The sequence below is a fragment of the Nycticebus coucang genome, chromosome 8, assembly GCF_027406575.1.
Source record: "Nycticebus coucang isolate mNycCou1 chromosome 8, mNycCou1.pri, whole genome shotgun sequence".
NCBI lineage: Eukaryota > Metazoa > Chordata > Mammalia > Primates > Lorisidae > Nycticebus > Nycticebus coucang.
This window is the reverse complement of record NC_069787.1, coordinates 84,502,206-84,513,236: the sequence shown is the minus strand read 5'-3', so window position 1 is coordinate 84,513,236 and position 11,031 is coordinate 84,502,206. Positions and strand designations below refer to the sequence as shown.

The following is an 11,031-nucleotide window of genomic DNA, read 5'->3' as shown; positions in this document are numbered from 1 at the left end:
CCTTCTGGGGGTGCCCAGTTGGGTGGTTCCCTTGAGGTCAGCAGCTCTTTGCTAACCTGATCAGACACAGTACCTCACCTCCACCAAGTAGAGAGGAAAGACAAAAATGCTATAAATCAAACCAAAACAAGCAAACAGAAAACTTTACGGGATAAAATTGGGTGAAAAACCAAATAATAGCGGTAGAAACATTAGCAAAAATGAAGTTCTAGTTATTGAAAAAGGCAGCAATGGGAAATTATAATTAAACTAGAAAAATTGAGAAAGAAAAAGGATCTATTTGGGAAAGGTTGAAATTAAAAAACAAAACAACATCAACAACATCCAAATAAACAAAAAAACACAACCAAACCAAAAAAAAAAACACAACCAAAAACAAGCAGTATGTATATGTTATTGAATATTGTCTGGGCAACACGTGGTCTTCTGGGGTATGAGATGTTAATCACAGTTCTGATACGACTGGAGGCTGCTGATTTCTCAAACCCCAGCAGGTAAACACCCTAAATCTCTCTTCAGCCCACTTATAAGGCACTTTGAACTTGTAAACTTGCTGAGCAGAAGCTTTCCCAGGAAAGTGCTTGTCGCTGGAATCACTGCTGAAGTGGCTATCCACTTACCCAGTGTGCCAAAACCAGTCTCACTCTGCCCCTGAGGGTTAGGGCTGCAAGGCGGCTCAGACCCCACCCTTAGGCTACTCCGTCACTGGGTTACCAGTTCCCACCTGATTCTAGCTCTGCGACCCTGAGGGTGGAGCTTGCCAGGGCGGATCGCTCACAATGACTCCCTGTGACCCACAGTCAAACACTATTAGATCCATCTGGCTCAGCGGCTCAGACTGGGGCCCTAGACAATGGCCAAAGTTCTCCGCACTCCCGCTCAGACTCTCCCCAAGGCAGTTCAACTGAGTGCCAAGTCCAAAGACACCAAAAAAGTTCACATGTAAGGCCTTTCCGGTTTGCAGTCTCGCTGTTACTGAACTTACAGTTGCTGGTGGGTTTAGACTGATTGAACACACGCGACCACTTGCTGTTTTTCCACTGTTTTAGTCCTCCTCTTGGGGTCCAGAAGTCTCTCGCTGACTCTCTGTATCCTCGCAGGGGTGATGATAGGCAGATCCCACCAGCCAGAGATGCCTGGAGTCCTATCTCCCCAGACTCACAGTGCCCAGATGCAAGGAAGCTGTTACTCAGCCGCCATCTTGTTCCACCTCTTTACCTCAGAAAAGAAACACATTATCATACCCAGCAGATTGTACTACAGAACTTGAAAGGACCTTAGAAATCACCTAGCCAAATCCCCCTATTTTCAGAAATAAATGAGAATTTAAAGCTCAGGTTAAACAATTTGTTCAAGGTCATAAGAGCTCATTAGTTCCAGACTCAAGGTAAGATTCAGATCTCCAGACCTGTAGTCCAGGGCTCCATCCTTTTGCAAACCAGTAAGAAATGTCTGCACAGAAAGGATTAATCCAGAATGTTCTCAAAACTGAGTATAAGAGAAGTGAGCTATAGGTGGTGACTGAATAGAATGCTTCATACCAAGTCCAGGCTGCTGTGCCCACACTGAGCTCTGTGTCCTGAGCACCTGGCCTCTCCACCAGACTGGATGGCATAGGCTGGACAGCCTGTGGATTCCTTTGTGCCACCCAGCTACTTAAGGGCCAGGAGGTGAGTCCCATTCCACCTTGACTGCAGCCAGCAGCTTTGGGACACTGGCATTTCCGCAGGGGGCACCTGAAGAGGTACAATGATGTGTGTTACCGAGTTCTGCTGGAGGTCACAGGTGGTGGAACTTGACCCAAGTTCTTCACAGGCAGAGCTGCTAAACAGCCTAATGCTCCTGCACTCACAGTCTGCACATCATCCACACTGAAGCTGCGCCGCTGGAGAACAGGGCTGTCCCAAGAATGAGAGGGCTGTCCAGACTTGGAGGCATATCACTATGGGCCACCAGGACCAGGAGGTCCAGATGGATCTAAGGAACTATTACCAGCAGGGAGTTTCCCTCACAGAGAGTAGCTCACCGAAGTGATATCAATAGTCAGGATTCCAGAATTCAGTGCCTCATCCAAGCACCTGCACAACCACAACCACCAGCAGGAATGTTAGAGAAGAGCACTATCAGGTGTATGTTAGTAACCTCGCTTCGGCCTGGACTCCCAAGTTCAAGTTCACTGCTGGGCACAAGAGAACTTGGAGCTTTTAGTTGAGGTAAGAGATCTTGGCACTGGCTGTGCTGTCTGACCACATGAGCCTTCATGCTATGCTTAGAGGTAAGGACTCTGTTGCAGCTGGACACCCACGTCTTGCACATTTTTCTTCGACTGGATGCACAGACTGCTGCCAGTGGAGCATCTAGCACAGCGCTGTTCCAAGGGACTCTTGAATGGCTTTGTGCCCAGGTGGGTTACGCTGTGTTTTTCAGGCGCTCTGGTCCTGTGAACGATTTCCCACAGCCTTCCACGGAGCAGGTAAACTTCTGGTGGTCATCGTGTTTCCTTTTGTGCCTTAGAAGTTCTGACATGCTGGTGATGGTCCAGCCACAGCTATCTGAGTCACAGATAAACGGTCTTTCACCTGCATTAGGTGAATTTCTAGTCGACAGGCACTGTTTGCTTCACCCAGGAAAAGAGCAAAGAAAGAGCTCTGTTCCCTTGGTTCTGGGCTCGGTTATGGAAAATAGGGCGCTCACTATGATGAAAGTCTTCTCACGGGGTTTGGGGTGGGGGGGATATCGCACTTGCACTGGCTGAGCTGATGGGAACTGAGCTTGGCGTGAGCGGGAGGAGAGGGGAGCACCTCGCACCTGAACAGGCTCTCTCGCTTGTGGCCCTGCATGTGTGACTTGAGGTTGTACGCGCGGGGGAACTTCTTGTCGCAGCTGCTCACAGAGCAGCTGAAAGGCCGGAGCTTGTCAGGTGACTGAAGGTGCGGCTTGAACTTGTGGGTGAAGGCCGTGCTGCAGCCCTCCAGCAGGCATGTGAAGGGCGGCGGGCCTGGCTGCTGCCTGCGTCAACAGGTGCACGGTGAGCGGGTGCTTCCCGGCGAAGGCCAGCCCACACTGTGGCTCCCGGCGGGCGGCAGCGGCGCCAAGAGCCCGTGGTCACAGCGCACCAGTAGGTCCTGGTTGCAGACGGTGAACGTGCGGGTGAGGGCCGGGCCCGGGGCGGCGGCAGGGTCGCTGAGGCCCTGCTCCAGGAGGTCTGCAGGGCTTGCACTAGGGCCGGGAAGGACCTGTGGTCGCCGAGGCCTCATTGTGCTACATCCAGCAGAAGCGCCGTGGAGTCTCCATCCCCGTGGTCCACGGAGCGGTCGCGGCGGCGAGCGAGTCAGGAGGTCCATCTTGGACCCAGCAGCGGCGCCTGAGCCCCAGCCTCAAAGTAAGTGCTTTCTTGTAATTACTATAATACCTACTACCTAATACAATGTTTTAAAACTATTAGATTACTTATAATATCTAATACAATGTAAATACTATGTAAATAGTTGTTATAGCATATTGTTTCACAAGTAATGACAAGGTTAAAAAATGTCTGTACGTGTTTAATACAGATGCAACTATCCTTTTTTTCTAAAAATTTTCTATATGACATTGGTTAAATCCACAGGTGCAGAACCCATGAACACAGAAGCCTGGCCTGTACCTGTGATGGCCTTAGGGGATCTGTGTATCTTTAAAAGAAAAGATACTGGGTTAAGCATTGTCTCCCCCAAATTTGTCTTCTTCCTATCTCAGAATATGACCTTGGGTCATGGCAGATATAATTAATCAAGTTGAGGTCATACCAGAGTGTGCCCTTAACCCAGTGTGACGGGTGTTCTTACAAGAAGAAGGGACACAGAGATACTCACCCACAAGTAGAGACCCTTGTGATAATGGGGGTGCAGATTGAAGGGATGTGTCTCTGCGCCAAGGATTGCCAAAGATTGCCAACAATGCCAGAGTCTGAGAGGAATGGGACAGATTCTCCCCCAGAGCCCTCTGAGAGAGCATGGTCCAGCCAAGGCCTTCATGTTGGACTTTTGGCCTCCACAACTCTGAGAGATAAATTTCTGTTGTTTTAAGCCACTCGGTAATTTGTTGTGGGAGCCCTAGGAAACTAATATAAAAAGCACTAAAGAACTTTTCAGAGTGACTGGCCTTAAGGTATTGCTATCACTGACTGTGTCAAATGTAGAAATTTATTTATTTATTTATTTATTTTTTATTTAAAAAAATTTTTTGAGGCAGAGCCTCAAGCTGTTGCCCTGGCATCACAGCTCACAGCAACCTCCAACTCCTGGGCTCAAGCGATTCTCCTGCCTCTGCCTCCCAAGTAGCTGGGACTACAGGCACCTGCCACAACGCCTGGTTATTTATTATTATTATTTTTTTGGTTGCAGCCGTCATTGTTGTTTGGCGGCTGGGGCTGGATTCAAACCCGCCAGCTCAGGTATATGTGGCTGGTACCTTAGCTGCTTGAGCCACAGGTGCTGAGCCAAATGTAGAAATTTAAACCTTGAGACTTAAGAGAAAAAGGCTTTATCAGACTTTCTGTATATAATGACGGTTAATGGACACTCCTCTAAGGTGGCCCTGAGTTATTAGTATGGTGCCAACCTTGTATTAATCTCAATTGATTTAAACTTTCTAATAGTTTCAGGCAAAACCTTCACCTACCCATGCAAGTATTGGATTGTAAGAGTGCTTGCAGCTGTGTCTTCAAAACACCACTAATTGCCCCCCACTATAAACCCTACTGCTTGAGAATTACATGGTAAATGAAATCTGTTGTCTATATCCTTTTCCTGTGCCCAGTCTTGCCCATCATATCCAGTGAAATGTGTGCCGCAGTCACTATCGATGTCTGGAGGGTATTCAAACCTGACTCTGAGTTGCTCCAAGCCTTTAAGGATAGCTGTTTGGTTTGCCCTTTCACAAGGGAAGGCATGCAAACAGTCCTGTGCCAATATGCACATATGTTAGGGCACACTTTTGTCCCTTACTTGCAGGGATCAAATGGAGTCTATTTGCCAGTCTCTCACTGGGGCATCTGTCTTATGTATGTGTCCTGGTATATGTGAAAGTGCAGGGGGGACAAACTGAGTTTGTTACTGCCACCACTGATCTGCATAGCAGAGGGGCAGTCCTGCTCCCTTTGCAATTTTCTAGCACACTGCGCACTATAATGTCCACTATATTTATGTGTATAATCAGCTAGCTTAGATGACTTCGAGGCAGCCAGTGTTCTAATTTTTGCCTGCGTTTCTGCTTCCATGTTACTGGGAGGCAGATTTGACCAGTGTGCTGAAACATCATACAAAATTAGGCTTGCAGTGGGTTCTCGTAGCCTCTCCCAAATGTCTTGCCACATGACAGCTCCCCATAAAGGTTTTTTAAGCACATACCAGTCATCTTTGGTCCATTAAGCAAGCCTAGTTGTAAGACCCTTAAATATTGCCCAGCTATCTGTACAAAGGACTATGGGCCATGGCTCATGGATACAAACAAAGCATGCAGGCCAGAGTTCTGACTGCTTTGTTGAATCCTATCTCAAACCAGGTCATATCTGTCTGTGGTTGTTCAGCTACTGCTGTCCATACACAAGTGTTAGCTCAGCTTGACCCATCCGAGTACAAGTGTTTTCAGCAATAGGGGCCATTGCTTCATGTATAGTTGGAGGCATCTCCCATGAGGGCTCCACCATGGGAGCAGCATGGTCTCTGTGTACTGGCCTTCAGAGAGTGTGCAGTTCACCTCCCAAGGGACTTGTGGAGAGGGCACTGTGTTGTTGTAAGTGTATGTGCTGCTTTTGTAAGGTGGAGGCTTTAGCAATAGCTGAGGCAGGCCTGGAAAACAGCTCTCTTTCCAGCCCTTACTAAGAAGACCTGTCCTCATTCTTACTGGCAAAGCAGCAGTTAGTTATGGGTCCAACTTGCTGCAAGGCCTTGTACAGCCCAGGACCTGTTGTTCAATCAGAGAATAGTGGGTCTTAATACCCTTCCGCAGTTGTGACCAAAATCCTAGGGAGATGTCTTCCCCATGCTGGACTTGCCAGATGGCCCAAAGATATAGTGCCCTAGAAAGGGGAGAACCTAAAACTTGCACTTCAGCCACTAGTGTTTTAGTCTTTGCAAATGCATCCTTTTTTTTTTTTTTCTTTTTTTTTGTGGTTTTTGGCAGAGGTTAAGTTTGAACCAGCTACCTCCGGCATATGGGGCTGGCTCCCTACTCCTTTGAGCCACAGGCACCGCCTTGCATCCTCTTATTTTTATCCCAGCTTCAACTTGCTCCCTCTTTACTAGTCAGTACAGGGGATATAAGCATTGAGCTAATCGTGGAATAAAAGCCTACCAATATCCCAAAAGACCTAGGAAACATTTTAACTGCTTTAGACATAAAAAATGATTGAATTTAGTCAATGACTGCACCTGAGATAAGGTGTGTCCTACCTAACCAAGTGACCCGTAGGAACCTCACAGCCAATTGTGGGCCTTGTGCCTTTTGTGGGTTGATGGCCTGTCCCCTGGATTGGAGAAGGGTGCACAATGCATCAAGGTGTTGCTATAGCAATGATAAGTCTTCAAAGGTTCCCATAATATCATCAAAGTAATGAAACTGTTTAACAGCATGGGGCAGTGGACTTAAAGTTACATCTCTAGCACTTATTACATGAAAAAATGGTGGGATTTTGTTGAAGATAACCCTGGCGCAATGCTTGGAATGTTCTTTGTTGGCCAGTCTAAGTGAAAACAAATTGACCCAGTGAGTCGGGGTGTAAAAGGATACTGAAAAAGGCATTGACTAAATTGAATGCAGTATAAGTGCCTATAATTTGTATTAGTTCTGTTATTTAGCTTATACTGAGCATGGCAGCATATATCTCAGGGACCACCTTATTTAATTCCCAGTAGTCCACTGTCACATGCTAGGTAACATCAGGTTTTCTAACTGGCCAAACAGGACTATTGAAGGAACTTTGAGCTGGCTGAATAATATTAACTTTGACCATTTCCTGTATGGTGGCTGTGATTTCTTCTATCTTACCAAGACGTTGGTATTGTGTCACATTAATAATGTGCTGTGGGGGAGGGAAGTGTCTGAGTTCCCTTTTTGCTTCCTCTCTTAAAATGGCTTTTACTGCCCAAATCCATAGATGAATTCTTCCACAGCTATTTTTAAAGAGCATCCTAAAAGGGTATGCATACCCAAGATGTTTCCTGGAATAGGTCAGATAAAGACAATAGGGTAAGCAAGGGGGCTTCACCCAATACCAAGAAGGAGACAAGTTTGTTTTACTTGAATTGTTTGTTCTCAGTAATCACTTATAGCTGGCACCTTACCAGGGTGTCTTTCTGGGTTTCCGTGGAGTAAAGTGTGCTTTGCACCTGTGTCTGCTAAAGCTAAAGTCCTCTACTTGTTGCTTGGAGTCCAATAGATTGTGCGCTCCACATGGGACCTTCAGTCACTTCCTATTGCTTTTTTTTTTTTTTGAGACAGAGTCTCACTTTGTCACCCTCAGTAGAATGCTGTAGTGTCACAGCTCACAGCAACCTCCAGCTCTTGGGCTTAGGCAATTCTCTTGCCTCAGCCTCCTGAGTAGCTGAGACTACAGGCACCTGCCACAACACTTGGCTATTTTTTTTTTTTTGTAGCAGTTTGGAGGGGGCTGGGTTCAAACCCGCCACTCTAGGTATATGGGGCCAGCACCCTGCTCACTGAGCCACAGGTGCTGCCCCACTTCTTATTGCTCTTAAAGAGAGTGACTAGGCTGGGGAAGAGTCCACCACTGGAATGCAGAGAGTTCTTTTACTTGGAGTTTCCTTTCTTCCTTCCTCTTCTCCTGGTCAGGTGCTGGGAAGAGGCCTAACCTGCTGTTGAGGAGTCCGAGCCTTCCAAAGTCCATCAGTACAATGTTATGTTACTAATCTATCCTTCCTTTGTCTACCCCAGCTGAGATCAGATCATAGGGTTTTCTGGTAATACTAACTGGGCCTTTTAGACCTCTTTTTAAAATTCTAACAGACTAGGCATCTCCTTTTTTCCCTCTTTCCCTTGGTAATCAATTAGGCCATATCCCTTCCCTTTGTTGTTTCCCCAAGATCAATGATTCCACCCCCACATCACCACATCTTGTTCCATGAGGAGGCTCGAAGCGGGTGTGAGAGAGCCATGCCAATCCCCAAGGGATGTGGGAGGAACTTTGTAACAACTTATTTTCCATGCCTGGGGTAAACACAGCTTCATCTTGTCCTTCGAATTGTTGGGCATATCTGTCCTGTCACATGCCCAACTCCCTTAAATTGCCCTGTGCTTCCTCTGGAGGTGGCCGTGCTAGGATATGACCAAGGTAATCCCCTTCATTTGGCCAGGCCTCTCTCCTGGCCATGATAACCCAGGCCATAAGACTAGAAGTGCCCTCTACAGTTCTGGCATTGTGTGAAAGGTGTCTCAAAGTGGATTGACAAGTTATGTAGCTCATTTTGTTAGCTTCATTCCTGCTAAAGACATGCCATTGCCACCAGTGTCCCCATAGTCACACCATCTATATGGCTAAGCTTTCTCTTGGCAACTGTTTAAGAATTTTTGGTATGTCCAATAATTCTGCTGAGGTGTAATTTCAGATATTAAGATTTCCTGAAAAGGCTGTTATCGCCCATCTGCCTCTGTTGGGCTTTTCCTTTCTGCTACGTGAGAGATCTTGCCTCTCAAAAGGGGAAGATAATTACCCTTCTCCTCACAGATAACCTCTGTGTCTTCATCTGACTCACTAGTTGGTTCCCAGGAATTCCAGGTCTGAACATCCTAGTCTAGTTTACCACGGACAGCTTGTACTTAGGTTGGCACTCCTCCCAGACCCAGGGCTCATATACCATAGAGAAAGGGTAGACATGCTCCAGAAGGAAGGTGCAGGATAATTTAAGTTCATCCTTCAGGGAAAAAAAAGAATGCTATGTACAGCTGGGCATGGTGGCTCACATCTGTAATCCCAGCATTCTGGGAGGCCAAAGTGGGAGGATTGCTGGAACTCAGGAGTTCAAGACCAGCCTGAGCAACAGCAAGACCTTGTTGCTACTAAAAATAGAAAAATGTGCTAGGAAACGTGGTGGGTGCTTGTAGTCCCAGCTACTTGAGAGGCTGAGGCAGAATTGCCTGGACCCAGGAGTTTAAGTTTGCTGTGAGCTAGGCTGATTCCATGGCACTCTAGCCTGGGCAACAGAGTGAGACTCTGTCTCAAAAACAAATAATGCTGTGTGCCTCATAGCCTATAATTTGCTTAAGGGCAGGATTTATAGTAAGTACCTATTTATGATAACATCAAGGTTGTCTTGGCTTACACAGGGACAGTAAATGAAGCAGAAATCTCGTAAATGCTCCTGGAACTGGGGTTAATCAGAGCCCAGGATGATGGATCCACCCAAGATACTAGTGACTTTAACCTCTGCAGTTCTGATATACCAGAACCAACCAGTTATATCATTGTTTTATTTTCTATTTATTTGAACGTTACATATCAGGAATCTTTTCATATAGGTATTATTCTATTCTATTTCTTCTGACTTATCCTTTGCCCATTTTTCTATTTGATTACCTTTTTCTTATTGATGGGTAGGAACTCTTTAAATATTATGAATATCACTGCACTATAATTCTATTTATTAAAATTTCAAAAATTTTAGCAAGTGAGTTCTGATCTGTTTATCCTAGACACAGCTGTGTCAAGTGCTTACTAACATTAGCCCCACTGTAATGCATTGATCCCCTCAACGTTTGCCCAGTCACTTCACTTGAATCATATAGAACTGAGCCCAAATACGAACTCCAATCTATCTGATGCCAACCTTATAATTTTTTTTTACTTTACTATGTTATTTTCAGCACTACTTATGCTAACTATATATATATGATTTACATAGAGTTAACACTGTTCTTAAAAAGAATACTGATTGTAGCTAATTGATTGACCACTCCAGATAAGTACACTACATGCATTATTATCACAAACATTGTCCCATTTAGTCCTCATCACAATTCTAAGAAGAAGAGTTATTATTGTCCCCATTCTTAGATCTGTTGACTAACCTGTTCAAGGTCAAGGAAGCTAATAAATGGCAGAATCAGCTCAAACCCACCTACCAACGCACCAAAGTGGAAATGTTTGGTTTCAGGGAATATTAGCCAACCTGTGGCAGATGAGAACCCTTACCCTAATCAAACCTTTTAAAACTAAGTCATACCCCAATACTCTTACTAAAACACCATGCCCGCTCTCTGGTGTGGCACAGGCATTCTCTCCAGCAGGGAATGCCTCCAACTGCCAGGAGGTAGAAAATTCAAAGAACGGGGAGAAGAACCACAAACTTGTTCACATGAACGGAAGAAACCTAAAAATCTCTGAGGTCACAAATGCTAATACGTCTCCGGGTATGAGTCAGGGGGCCCATTGAACACCGAAGTAGTTTCATTGCTAGATAAAATCAGAGCAGAAATTAAAATGCCTATCTGCCCTATGAAATAGATAAAGATTAGTTCACAGGCTTTTTCTAGGGTGGAAGGAAAAATGGTATATAGGGGATTTTTAAAGTTTAGCACATTTTAACTTTTTCTAAAAATTTATACAAAAGATTAAATAGTACTAAAAGTGTATAACTAACTATAGCTGTCTCTTGTCCCCTAGTCCCACAGCTAGTCTTAGACTCCAGAAAAGATCCTAAATAACACTTTCAGCTATTCTTTTCCTTCAGAATTTATTATCAAGTTTTCTAAATAGTATACTCGTCCTATAATTTCTCAGTTTGGAACTTTTGTTTTCTATTGACTTCCTGTTGGGATGGTTGAGGATTTAGTTCTCTTGTTCTTCTCTTCAATCTTTGAAATAATTATAACACAAAAAATATTGTTGTTTCCTTTCTTAAGCTGTTTTTGTTTTGCCTCTGCCTTCCTTTCAATTATTTGCTAAGTTCTCTTTGTGCCTATAATTAATTTTTCCCAAATGTTCCTGTAGATTAGTGACTTTAGTAATTTTTCCAAAGGACACCTGAAGGGAGT

The 11,031-nt window shown here is 45.1% G+C and overlaps 1 pseudogene; it reads right to left on the bottom strand.

The window, feature by feature from the left end:
• Nucleotides 1-1,656: 1,656 nt before the first annotated feature.
• LOC128591378 (zinc finger protein ZXDC-like) lies at nucleotides 1,657-3,344 on the bottom strand (annotated as a pseudogene).
• Nucleotides 3,345-11,031: the final 7,687 nt, after the last annotated feature.